We start from the raw sequence: 14692 nt of genomic DNA, 5'->3' as shown, positions 1-14692 counted from the left end.
TGTCCGATATACAGTAGGCTATCATTCGACAATAATGGTAACATTAAACATTGGACATCAGCTTACTTTTTAAAGTGTTCTTAAACCAACGTAAATCATTTTGTTTCTGTTAAATATTTTCTAAAACGTTACTGGATTGAGTCCTTTATAGGCCCAGCATCATTTCAATGACTTTTAGATGCTCTTTAGTTGTTGCATCCGGAAACCGTCAGTTTCACAGCTGTGCGCCCAAAGGAGCCTGCACTGTTGGCGCTCGGAGAGCTGCACTCCCTTGCGCTTATTTAATCGAGAGTGTTGGGACACCCGATCTTCTGACAGCGGATCTAAGTGGTTCCTTGTAATCTGCCACGTAAAAATGATTATGCTCTTTTGGCCTGGCCGCCGCGTTTGATTAGCTTCAGGGGGTGGGAGCTGGTGTGGAGCAAATCCGTTTACTTTGAAGTAGTTGATATTTTAATAGACCATTAGTGAGTGCTGACGCTAAAAAGCCTCGTTCCCCCGGGAGTTCGGCCCTCGTCCAGTGGCTGAAGACGCTTACGTCATTCCCGTCGTTGACCCATGGTCACTGTTTCGCTTTTATCATGCCACATGTTTTCCTCTCATTAGATGGATGGATAGATAGATAGATAGATATATAGACAGACAGATAGACAGACAGATAGATAGATAGATAGATAGATAGATAGATAGATAGATAGATAGATAGATAGATAGATAGATAGATAGATAGATAGATAGATAGATAGATAGATAGATAGATGGGATGCATCCAAGTTCAAGTTATCTTACTTCAATAATAAAATAGATCGCTATTGCACGTAAAAAAAAAAAAAAAATCAAGCCTATAGCCTGTCGTATGAAGTATAGGCTATGATGTTTTACTTTTTGTCTTCTTAGATTAGATTCTTAGATTATTATTATGTGCAATAAAAATATTAGGCATGTTTTGTTCCAAAAGTTGTTCCAAAAGCGCTTTAAGTGTGAAATTTTACATTTTTGTAAATCAATGAAAAGTTCTGGTCTGAATTTAACCATAATTTAATCTCTTCTTTTTTGGGGGAGGTGGGTATAAAATGCACTCATAAACATCCCGATTCTGTGAGGGACACGAACGGTTTCACCTGGCAGAGTGCTGGAGGAGAACTCGGACCCACTTCTTATCTTTGACCCGTGCAAACAATTTAGCAGCCGAGAATCAATAGATTGATGAAAACTGAATTAAAAGCGTGAAATCCCTCGCTCAAAGAGCAAATAAAGGAATGGTTGGCGAACTGTTGGAGTAATTACCGGGATCTGCATATGAGCGGGCGCGCGTGCCACCCTGCCCCCGGCGCTGTTTTTATTGCGCGTGTCTGCCGTTATCAATTCTGCCGAACATTTTAAATGGGAGTCTGGCAGCCCGCAGTATAAAAGCGCTCAGATAATATGCAAAAAGACGACGCTGCTTTTGAATAATAAATGACGCGCTTTTATAGCGGCTTTAAAACACCTGTGATGCTACGATATGAAAAGACCATGATAAGTAATAGTGCATTTAAAAAGGATCTAGTATGTTTTTATTACTATATTTTAAAAAGCATAGAGTGAGAGAGACGGCGGGAAGGAAATGGGCTGAATGAGGAGGGGCTGGGAGCCAGAGAGATATCTGTATTATTGCAATAAAAGCCAAGAAAAAGTGAAAGGCGCCGAAATTCCCTCCCAGCGAAATACCCTGCTTAATGAAAGTTTAGAGTCTCTCTCTATCTCTCTGCCCATGAAATATTCACTCAAATGTTATATAAAGCTCAGCGCCTAATGTCCTTTATGGCTTTTCTTTGTTTTTCTGCTTGTTGTTCTTGCTTATTATTCTTGGGCTGTAATAGAACTCCTTTTAATTTAGTTTACATGATGCGTCATCTGCGCCTTTTGCTTGCTTTCTTTCTTTCTTTCTTTCTTTCTTTCTTTCTTTCTTTCTTTCTTTCTTTCTTTCTTGTTGGACAGTGAATTCACTATACATGTGCATAACCGTCTCGAACTGACAGTAGAACGTGTACATTTCTGCGTAAAAATCCAAACATTTTTTTTGTGGCAAGAAAGTAAAAAGTATTTTAGTCATAATGGATTTTTGCACTGACCTATTTTGTGCAGTTAATATGCGTCCGGGAAAAAAAGAACCCCTCATTATATTTCTATGATATTTAAACGTAAACTTGTGTGGAGGATATAAAATGAAACAAGAAAACCTACTGATCAAGATGATACTAGTTCTGTCTTTTAGAGCTATTTGTTTGCCAAAATTGTGAGCGTGAGCAGCAAACACATTATTTGTTAATGCATCTGAATTATTTTCTATTTGTTTGAGATTTGAATTAAACTTCTAGAAAAGAAAGTGATGATTTGTGATGGCATTAGTGATTATTATTTTATTAACAAGTAGGCTACATTTGAATACCACAAAACAATTATAGAATAATTCACAAAATTGTCGACATGATTGCAATCCACAGTTTGTAACAACAGCACTGTTCATACCTGACATTATTTTACACAGTTTAGACATACATTGCAGCTTTCTAAACATATTTAATTTGCTGAAGATAAATGTGGAATATTATAAAACATTTGAGACATATAGCACATACACACACACACACACACACACACACAAATTACAAGTAACTTTGGAACTAACACTTCCCTTTCCTGTTTCCCTGTAAGTTTTCAGTATTATCAGATTACATGCTGTTCAGGTTTTTCTCCTGAATGCAGATACACACATATTTACAGTATTAGTCCCCACAAATATCCAACTGATAGATTTACAGTTTCACAACATGATTAAATAAGCCTTCAAAATGAGCAGTCTGCCACACTGAGATCAATTTACAAAAGACCACTGTACTGTAATACACATACATTTTTCTGAATAATTTTAGCAGTCTGAATGTTGAAATATACAAGACAGATTAATGCAGTCAGACATTTGTTTTTAGATGCCAAAGAACAGAACATGTTTTTCTTATTGTTCTTATTCAGCATACAGCATAGAATAATTATTAATCTTTCTCAGCTTCTTATTGTTGTAATTTTTCTTGTTGTTTTTATTAGTAATCTGCAATGTATGGTAATATGAGTCTATTTATCTGCATTCTCTATATGGAGTATCAGAAAGCAGCTGAATCAGGAAAGACCCCCTACCATGGGACACTGTAAACAGAAGCAGATCTGTGTGTGTGTTTGAGTAAGGGGGAGCACTGCCACAGGCTTTTGCTTTTAGAGATCTCAAAACTGCCCCTGATTGAGGAACCTGAAAAAAAGATGAGAGAGAGAGAGAGAGCGTGCAACACACAGCTGTTTAAGACAATAGAGCAGGCTTTAGTGTAACCTGCTCACTGGGAGCATTTCAGCAACAAAGAGCCAAAGAGGAGTTGCCCCAGGGAGGAAATGGATAGCCTCTCTCTCCCCCTCCTCGTGCAGAGCTCTCTCGCTCACTCGCTTTGGTTCACACAGACACACAAGTGCATCTCTGTGCCTCATTATTGCTCAGTGTTCAGATGAGCTACGCTCCATTGAGTGAAGAGATGGAGAGAGTTTAACACACCACGCTGTGGAGAAATGAGCCGCAATCGGAAGTGCTCCTCTCGATGTGTGTGTTTGACTGGACCCTGTTTGATGTGATGCAAAGATTGTGGTCTTGTAAATGCTTCACCATGGCCATTTACTATTTCCACATTCTGTCTGTCTTGATGAGCTTTATCAGTAACACAAAACAGTACTGCCTAGGTTCCCCCATCTAATCCAAAATAATCCACAAACTAAACAAGTTTTGTTTCATATTATATAGCAAAATATTTTATTATTATTATTAATATACATTCATTTAATTATATGTACTTACATTTTATAACAATGATTTTATGCTTTATACAATGTTTAATGTAATTGATTTAATATTATTTTAATCTCAAATTGTTTATCCTAAAGAATCAAATTTGTTGCATTTGTTTCAAAATAAGATTAATATTTGTATTATTGTTGTTGTTGTTTTAATATTACCATTATTATGTAAGTAAGTAAAGTTAACATATTTTATAGTATCTAATATTTAGATAAAATGTTATTATTAACATTTATTTTTGCATTTATTTTAGATTTAAATAACATGATATTCTTATATACAAAGTAAGTTGGTGGGGTCCAAAATAAACAACAAACTCTTTTATAATAGACATTTTTATATAATAATAAAATATAATATACATTTTATAATAATACACATTTTAATAAAGGCATGCAAGTTTTATATATATTATATTATGTATATTGAATTATTCATTTGTTATATTTCTTATTACATTTTATAACAATATGATATATGCTTTAATATTAAGATATTTAATCATTTTAAATTTAGCATCATTGTAATATTGAAATGAAATGTATATATTTTTACAACAATTGTAATTATTATATAACACTATTTTCCTATTTAACATTAATATATTTTATGATTTAATGTAATTTCAATATTTACATTTGTTTATTTTTATTTAAAAGTATTTTGTTATCTATTTTGTTATCTATTATCCATTTTTATTTTACATTTAAATAACATGATATTCTCATCTGGGTTAATAAAAAAACAAACAAACAAAAACATTAATGGCAGTCTTTGGACGATTACAGGATGTTATATAAAACATAACCAAATCAGAGTCCATACACAATCCATTGCTAACAGGTTTGCAGGTAAAGCCAACATCAAAACAGGCAGATGTGATGGCCGTACATGGAAAGTAGTCTGACACTGTGTGTGCCGGAGGGGATGGCAGATCTGTGGCATGTGGAGAGCAGAACCGCTGCTCTGATGGTTGAGTGCGTGGCTCTGTTTCGCTTTAATGGCAGATGAGACGGGGTAGACGAGTAAGGGGTGCATGTTTGAGGGGGGCAGCTGCAGGAACCATTGAAAAAGTCTGACTTCTTTGCCTTGGAGAGTAACTTTTGTTGGGACACTTGATGGTAATTATTACTCCTTAATCACCTCCAGGTTGTTTATTTTGCTTAACTGTAACCTTATTACATCAACGTTGTGTTTTTTTTCTCTTCGTATGCGCCTGTTTCTGTGCGTGCATGCTCCTGCGTGTGTGTGTTTTGCGCGTGTGTGGCGTCAGTGTCAGCCTCGCCGTGAATCGTGTCAGAGGCACTCAATAAAAGGCGATTATGCAGTGTGTCGCTGTGCCTCTCTTTGTCTTCCTAACGACTGCCTTTTGACCTTCTCACCCTGCCTGCTGCCTGCCGGCGGGAGGGGAGGGAGCGCGGACCAGCTGCCACCAGTCTTACTGCCCCTCTCGTTGGCAGAGGCCTCGGCTACAGCCCCTGCTCCTCCCAGCACGCTGGGCCCTCAGGGTGGAGCAAGCTGTTGAGCCACCAGTCTCCCTGCTGTCCCACCTGCCCTACACACATTTATACATACACACACACCGTCTCTCAGCATAGCCCGAGGCATCGCTGTCTCCTCCTATGTCTCATCCATCTCCGCTCACTTCCAGTCCGTTCATTTCATGTTTTGTCACTTTTTGGGGGTTTAGTTTTAGTCCTATTTTCTTTTAGTAGCAATAGTTGTTTTCCCCTCCAAGCTGTTTTCGTCTGTTTACAGAGTTAACTGTCAGTTTTAAGTTAAATTAGGTGGTGACATAAACTTGTAGCGCAGTTTATGGACTCTTCGACTGGTTTGAGGGTGTTTATAGGATTTTCTATTAATGCTGTTTGCTGTCTGGAGTATGTGTGTGCTGACATCCAACATGAGGCTACTGTGGAATTTAAGGGATAATGGTGCTACTTACGGACACTGAAAAACAATGGCAACATTTTACAGTGAGGTTCAGTTAGGGAGCGTTAGCATTAGCAGTAGGTAGCATATCATGGGCTAATAATGAACAGCAGTATTTATTAATCTAGGCTAATGTTAATTTATTATTGTTTGTATTGTTAATTTTATATATGTTTGCGAATTTTAACTGATACAAATTGTTAATGCAAATGTTAAAAATGCATTAACTCTAAATGCTCTAAAAGTACTGTTGGTTGTCAGTTTGTGTGCTTTTAAAAATAGACTGAAGTTTTGAAGTTGTAAATGAAAGATTATTGGTATTCCAATACAATACTATTTCAGTCTTTCCATTTTCCATTTAATTTATGTTACTTGCCATTTCTTTGTAATTATTTGGGAAATTTACTAGCATATTCGGAGTAAAACAGTTTTTCCAAAAATGAAAATTAATTTTCTCACCATCATCTCTTCCAAAATGGTATGGCTTTCTTTCTTCTGTGGAAAACAAAAGAAGATATTTTGAGGAATTCTTTTTACTTCAAGTCAGTGGGTCCAAAACAACCGACTTTCACTGTATGGACAACAACAAAGACTTTAGAAATAGGGCATACATAGAAATAAAGGAATACAGGTTTGATTATTATATCATGTATGTATGTCAATGTGGATGGTGAACTCAAGTGTATTACAGGAAATAAAGGAAAACTGTGATTATTTCTTCATTACTACCTTAACAGCTTGAACATGTTTCAACCAAATTAAAAATGTACGCTTCGTAGTTCGTTTTAGCAATGTCCACTAAATGCTCTTGCAAACAAGCAGCACTCATGAGCCAAAGCAATGGACACACACACATACACTCAGAGAGGGTTCTTTCTGCTCTTTTCTTTCTGACATCTCCATGATGGATGGCTTTCAAACACACACTTTATGAGCTGAGCATTCATCTGGATTCACAGCATCCACAACCAGATTTATCTGGGACGTGTATGAATGTGTGTGTTGGGGGGTGTGTGTGTATGCACGCGCATGTGTGAACCGAATGTGAGAAAGAAAAAAAAGAAGAAAAAAACTGGGTAGCGACAGAGAAACAGTGAGGTGCGGAAAAAATGCATAGAGGTTTTTTTTTATTTTATTATTCTTTCTTTTTTTACGATTCTAAAATCCATAATTTAACTTTCATTCAGAATTATTGCGAATTTCAAATGAAAAAAAAGAGCGCTAATTAAATTCAGAATGTTTTCCCCTCGATGTATTCAAAATGTCCCACAGGTGAACGGCGAGCCTCAGGTGTCAATCAAGGCTTGTGGGCGGGGCTCCATGTGGCCAGAACACTTCGTAATGAAGGGGTTCTGCAAGTTGACATAAGTTTGGGAGAGGACTGTCAGGACAGGGGTTTGGAATTTAGTTATTCTCTCTCTCTCTCTCTCCCTCCATCTCCTTCTCCTCCTGTCTCTCTCTCTCCCTCCTCCCCACTTTTCAGAGCGATTAACGCCCGGAGGATAAGACAATAAATCCTGGCCGCGCTGAATGAACGCCATTCATCATATTCATTTTCCTGTCGATACAATTATGAAAAGCCTCTGGCCTTTCTCTCTTTCTCTGGAACTCAATTCTGCTCAGGGAAAACGCAATTAGTGTGAGAGTAGGAGAAGGCTATCTTCAACTCCCTCTCCTCGATTCATCCCTTTCTCCATCCCTCCGCTCCTTCAACTTTCCCCGTTTCGTTATTCGAGGGGAGGCTGCGCGGTCCGTGCCGTTCAGAGTTGAAAAGTTGCCCTCTCCGTCCATCTGCTCCATGCGGTCTGTAGTTGGAACGCAGACTGACACCTGCTGGTCAGCGTCTCTCTCGACTCTGAAGCACAGACGTTATTGATTTATCATTATATGTGTGTTTATAAAGCACTTTTCGGGCCGACTGCACTTTGCTTGCGCGCGTGTGTGTGTTCAAACAAGAGAGCAAGAGTCTTGTAGATGATACATGTGCTTTTATAATACACACTGTATCATACTGTACCTCGCTTGATGTATAGAGTTTGCGCGAGAGGCAAATGAATTTCCATTGCTGCGTGTGTGTTATTCCAGCGCAATAATTTGTTTCAATGTAATGTTTCTATTTGAGTTAGAGACGATGACAGTGTGAACCATAAAGTGGAATACGTGCTGTACTGTGAATATATCACGGTATTTTATGAACATGCTAAAATATCATTTACACTCTCTGAGCAGCACTGAGGAATAGATTAGCTGAAATAGAGAGGGGAGATTCTCGAGTCCCATAATGCTTTTCAAAACAATTTTTTCATCTTTTCGCTATTATTGTTGTACGGAGAGAGCGGGAAATGGACATGGATGTGGGCAGGGGGAAGGAGTGTACAGGTGAATGAGAACAGGAGGGAGAGATAGAGCCACTTTATGAACGCACGAGAGAGAAGAGGAGAGCAATAAGGTGAGTAACCAGCCCTGCGGCCCTATGCTGCCAGACTATTTAAAAGTTATTAACACACATCTTTAAAAGGTAGAGCAAAAGAGAGAGAGAGAGAGTCAGGAAGATCTGCAAAATGCAATTCTGTTAGAAGAGGATCCGCATGGATGGATGGATGGATGGATGACTGAATGGACAAGAGCAGTGCGTCAGATGAGAGAGAGAGAGACAGGCCAGGTGTGGGGCCAGTCGTCCTCTGTGGGTCTCCCCCCGTCTGCCCACCCCCCCCTCCTGGTGCTAATTGATTCTGGCTGCTCTGAGCTGATTAGTGTGAGGACTCATGGGGTCTGAAGGCTTAAGCCAGCTGTCCCAGAGCAGTGTGTACCCCACCACCCACCTGCGGCACTGACGCCCCCTACAGGAGCGGCAGGGTACTACCGCATTCAAGGGTAGGGGCGGGGGCAGGGAGTGGACTGGAGATACAACACGCTTAATGTAATTTTGATTGCCTTCAGATGCTGGATGCAGAGTAATTAGTTAATAGGTAATTAGTAATTATTGTGTACTTGGCAGATTAAGTGCTTGAAGCTGCGATGTGCTGATGTGATGGGTCTCGGTGGTGAAGCGCCATATCCTGAAGTCAAAACAGATCGTGCAGTTCGTGTGTTATTCATTTCGCAAAAGATTCACTGACTTTCAAAGGGGAAGAAAGTTTTACGGGATCTTGGGTTGCAATCTGTTGAGGCCTGACCAGGCCCGGTTCTACGGGGATGCTAAGCACCCTCAAATTAAATCAATAGCACCCTCAGTTCAACCTGTAATAATGGCATTTCATTGCAGATTTGGCATCCAGTGCAACTATCCAGTGCATTTGGGCTTTGAAAATCGGTTTCTATTTCAATGTGTTTTTGCAGCGTTTAGCAGTGTAGCCAATCACAGACATATCTGTTGATTTCTTGAACCCAATAGCCAATCAGAAGCATTTAAGTTAAAATCCACTCACCGCTAGAATCGCTGAAGTTTTTGTTCTGGTGTTGTGTTCAACACAAATAATCTCATCTCATTTTAGAGATTCATTGTGCAGTTAGAGAACTTCATTGATTATAGCAATGGACAGCACTAAAACCATTATATTAAGGTTAGAGCACCCTCAGTGTTTTGATTCTGGAGCCGGGTCTGAAATCTTAAGTGTCTTTTGGATAAAGACATTTAGTAGGTCTACATTTGTGTTTGAACAAAAGTGTTTAAACAAAACTCGTTTGTGATGTAAAGTGCTAAATAGTTACAATAGCCTACTTATTTTTGTCAATATAGGCTGCCGTCCTAAAGGAAAGCAATAGAGATTATCTATAGTCAAAAGTTTTTTGAAACAGTAAGATTTTTAATGTTTTTTTAAAGAAGTCTCTTCTGCTCACCAAGACTGCTTTTATTTGATCCAAAGTACAGCAAAAACACTACAGTTTTACTATTTAAATAACTGTTTTCTATTTTAAAATGTAATTTATTCCTGTAATTTCAAAGCTGAATTTTTAGCATCATTACTCCAGTCACATGATTCTTCAGAAATCATTTTAATATTCTGATTTGCTGCTCAAAAACATGTAGTATTATTATTATTATTATGTTGAACACGTGGAATTTTTTCAGGTTTCTTTGATGAATAAAAAGTTAAGAACAGCATTTATCTGAAATAGAAATCTTTTTTTACATTATATTTACATTATATATATTTAACGCATCCTTGCTAAATAAAAGTATTAAGTTTTATAACCCCAACCCTCCATCCAAAATAAATAAAATACCGACTACAAGCTTTTGATTGATATAGTGTATAATGTAACAAAAGCTTTTTATTTCAGATAAATACTGATCTTTGGATCTTTCTATTCATCAAAGAATCCTGAAAAGAAAAATGTAATTTTTAAATATTGATAATACTAATAATAAATGTTTATTGAACAGCAAATCAGCATATTAGAATGATTTCTGAAGGACTATGTGACACTGAAGACTGGAGTTATAATACTGAAAATTTAGCTTTGATCACAGGAATATTCACAACAATACTGCTTTTGCTGTATTTTGGATCAAATAAATGCAGGCTTGGTGAGCAGAAGAGAATTCTTAAAAAAAAAAAAAAAATTCTATATGATGAAGCAATATCAATAAAGATACACTTTAATATTTTAAAATATTTTTTTTTTGTCCAGACATATGTTGGTAGATTTTGCATAAACCCATTATTTGAGAGAAAAACAACAAAAAAGGAAAGGAAAGAAAGGAAGATCAATTGTAGATGAAGAGCTGAATAAGTGTAAATGTTGAATGAGATCTAAAGAAAGTTAAAATATGTGTTTCCATTCATATTTTCACCTCTCCCAGGTAACTGGCAACCTACCATAAATTTTCATCTTCAGCCGTTTGAAGTGTGGGTGTATACAGATTGAATATTTGTTAATGTTTGCCCGCTGTGATTAAGAGACAAAGTTGTGTGTCGGTGTACCTGTCTTTGTGTGCGCGTAAGTATGTGTGTGAGCGCGTATGTTTGTGTGTGTTTGGTAATTGGCTGTATATTAAAGATAGTTGTGATCCTGCCCTCTCTAACACAGCAATAAAGCTCACTTAGAGTGTTTTATTAAAAACAGCCAGCGAGAGGGGGGAGACGGAGGGATGGGGCGGCAGAGACGTAACAACACAAAAATATTGGACTTTTTCCTGTATCATTTTTTGTCTTTAAAAAGTCCAAATGACCACTCAAATTGGGTAGTGCATCATTTTCTGTCATGCAGCTGAAAGCGTGGCAGACAGTTCTAATTCATCATTTTGGTGATTTAATAGCTGAGAAATATATTAAAATAATAAAATGTGGGCTGAAATGCCCTGGATTTGCAGTGATAAATAGCCCTCTCTGGCCTGATCGGATTAGTTGCACTAACAGATATATTGCGGTCAGGATTCACGCAGGCACGCACGATTGTTTTCCAATAAAAAGTTGCATATTAAATTCCAACACAGAAAAGGAGGGGAGAGGCCCTTCTATCTACAAACCCTCCAGAAAAAGAGATAGAGGGGAAAACGAGAGAGATGAATGTAGAGAGGGAATAAGGGATTTTAAGTGTTACACCGATACCATCCGGAGATATATTGCCAGAGCCGAACCACCACAGCCGATAAGTAAGCTACTTAAACTTATTTATCTGGACATTTATAGCAAATTCTCACACATACATAATTCCTCATGCTCAGAGAGTCATATTAGCATGCTCACAAGCTCATAAACTTTCATTTAAACTCTCTCTCTCTCGCTCCCTCCCTCCTTCCGTATCCCTGAGGAAAACATTTGGAGTCTCATTGTCCTTCGACTCATCAGGAAGTGCTTGGTTGTAATTAATTAGCTCATTTGTTTATGCAAATGTCTGCAATTAAGTCATATTGTTTGTTAAAGAGATAATTTTCCAAATCAAAAAAAGATGTCCTGTATCTGAGAGCAAATGATGTTCGTCTAATTAAGCACATTAGTCCAAATTTGTAATTAACAGCGCATAATTAGGTGGGAAGATATCCTGTTTATGCGTGACGTCATCAGGGGTTTAAATGCACAAAATGAGAGTCTGACAGACAGATGGGCAGGTAGCCGGAATCGTAGACGGATGAAAAGAAGAAAAAAAACAGACAGCAAGGATAAAAACAGGTGAAAGTGAGACTGTATCCAGGGGACATGTGTGGGAGAAAAATACACAAACAGTTTTACATTGAATCTAATGTTTTCCATTGCAATCAGTACTGTGATCCACAGTTAAATATGTGTGTATTTATTTATGTGTGTGAGTTTATGTGTGAAACACGATGGAGGGAAGGTGTTCGGGGTCAAAGCGGTTGAACATTAAAGGGTTAAATCTCTTTCATTATTACTCCCCAAATCGACCTGGGGGGATGCAAGGAGAACTGATTAGAAAGGAGAGAGGAGGAATGAGAAAGCTAAAGAGAGATGAAGACAGAGGGCAGAGAAAGAGAGAGATCTCAAAACAGTCCGATATAAATCATAACAATCATAACCTCAGGGTACGTCATGATAAAGAACAGAAGGAAATAGACAGAGCGAAAGAAAGAAAAGTGAGGGACACTATACAAATACAAACACAATGTACAGCCACGGGAATTGTTGTGATGCTTATTTATTCAAATATGAGGGTTTGTACATTATGATTATTGTTAAGGTTGTATACAGTACATATATGAATTTGTGGATTGAAGGAAATCTTTTTTTTTTAATGCAAATACAGTGCAGGACTGGAACATTCAAGAAGGATGCAAAAGTACTATAAAAAATATCATAAAACTAGCCCATGTGTACTCCATATGCTATATGTAAATTGTATGAAATCAATACTTTGTGTGAAACCTTAAGAGTTCATTAGATTTTTTATTTTTTTTGTTAATTCATAAATGAATCAATTATTCTAAAAAGATGCTTTTTAGAGGTTGTTTAGTAGTTCTATTTATTGCCATATTATCCTGAAGAACCCTTGCATGATGAAATGGTTCTTTGTGTCAGAGTGTAGGGTTTTTTTATTCCCATCCTTTTGTCTTTTTTCTTTTTTTTCTGTAACTGTCAAAAAATGTATTCAATGCCACTTTATTGATTTTTTGCAGCTCATATATCAACATCTAACTACTCAGACTGTCAACATACTCTCAACAGACACTTGATATTCTTCTTAAAATGTTTATAAATTTTAACTTACAAATTGTAAGCGAACACGTAGGATTACAATAAAGAAACTTTTGTGCAATAGAAAGGTTCCATGGATGTGAAAGGTTCCTCATGAAACCAAAGTTCCCAATAAAGAACCTTTATTTTTAAGAGGGCAAGTGTGGCCAGCTCTGTTCAGTTGAGGATACTTCACTTTTCTTCTCCACTAAGCAGGCTAGTGACAGACATATTGAATTTATGATCCATATATTGTTAGAGTATAAACACAGTAAGAAAAACATTAAAGTAATTGTGAAATCGCATGACTTTGTACTGGTAGTGTTTAGAACCATTTTTCTAAAAAGTGTTCCTTTGAGTTTTCATTGAGTCATTTAAGATCCCTTTCACAAACACAGACTGAATGATCTGTTAATGAATCGAATTCATTCGGTTCAAGTTCAACTCACTGAATCATTGATTCATTGCATCGTTAACAGCTCACAGGAGGGGAAGATTATCAGTGACTTAAATTTCAGTTTGTTCCTCGCACAAATCTCGTGTATGGCTTCAGAAGACATATTTATAATCATGATTTTATGTTGTATACTGTACATGTATTATTTTTGCTATGTGATGTAGCCTACATGTTTTTGTTCTGAATCTGTGCACATAAAAGTAGGCCTTGTTTTTGCCGTTTTTATGCGTCAGGGGGATAAGTCTAAGAGAGGGTTGAAATGAGTAGTCTATCTCTTTTGGGATGGAAAGTGCCTCTGAAGAGATTTTCGCCAGACCAGCCCGTGTCCCAAACAAGTCACAAATGAACAAATAACACACAAGCATGTTGCATTGTGCGTTTGAAGAAAATTACGTACCACAATGAGCGGGGAGCGGCGGAGTAACACCTCGGTTTACTGTGGATGACGGGACAATAGTGGAAAAACAGGATATTGAAAGCTGAGGGGAAAGAAAAAAAAACATGTCCATGGAGTAAAACCGGGAAAAACTGAAACGATATGGGCGACCGATCGAACCGGAATCATTTTGTCCTCGTGCGACTAAAGTCTCTGGCTACTGTCCAAAGAGTTTTACACCGCTTCTCCGTTATGGGTGACCAGGGGGAGGGCGAAAGACAATGTCATCTCTTTGTAATTGGTTTTTAGTTTTAATTTCTTTGTGTTTAACACAAATAGGATGGTTCTATTAATGTTAAGTAGGCTTGTGTAATAAGTTTCTATGACCTGCAGGAATTCCTAATCATTAATTCAAGCAAAAGCCTAATGACCTTCTAATCTGTAGCACTTATGAAGAACATTAGTCTCTTTCTCCCTCTCTCTTTCACTCGCTCTCTCGTCCCACCTCTCTCTCTCTTTTGCTAAGAAAGGCTAATTAAAATAGCCATTTGGCAGCCTAGCGTCCTAATTGCTATTCCCATCATTGCTGGTCGATTGGGAGGAGATAGAGAGATAGAGGAAGGGGAGAGAGTGAGGAAAAGAAAAGATGAGCGAGAATAAGATTGATAATGAGATAACGAGTCATTAGAAGCATACATTAGCGAATACAGCCCTGGCTAATGTCCCCTCAATCAGTTAGAGCTCTCTCATCCTTGCCTGTCTTCTTTTTATCATTCTGTCCCTGCATGTGCTTCCAGCCATCTCCTGTCTCATAGCTGGAGAAAAGGATGTCCTCCCCTGGCTGGTAAAGAGAAAGTGCTGTGCCATGCAGCATTTTGGTCAGGTTTGTGATCATCTAACTTTTAGATCATTTT

At 37.7% G+C, this 14692-nt stretch overlaps 1 long non-coding RNA gene across 1 annotated transcript; it reads right to left on the bottom strand.

Moving 5' to 3' along the window:
• Positions 1–2426: 2426 nt before the first annotated feature.
• On the bottom strand, positions 2427–14350 carry LOC131548808 (uncharacterized). Its single transcript, XR_009273243.1, has 3 exons — positions 13800–14350; positions 6269–6304; positions 2427–3286 (listed from the first exon to the last, which is right to left on the bottom strand). It is a non-coding gene; the product is annotated as an uncharacterized LOC131548808 (long non-coding RNA).
• Positions 14351–14692: the final 342 nt, after the last annotated feature.

The sequence above is a fragment of the Onychostoma macrolepis genome, chromosome 10 (assembly GCF_012432095.1).
Source record: "Onychostoma macrolepis isolate SWU-2019 chromosome 10, ASM1243209v1, whole genome shotgun sequence".
Classification (NCBI taxonomy): Eukaryota; Metazoa; Chordata; class Actinopteri; order Cypriniformes; family Cyprinidae; genus Onychostoma; species Onychostoma macrolepis.
The sequence above is the reverse complement of the archived record's forward strand: the minus strand, read 5'-3'. Positions and strand labels throughout refer to the sequence as shown.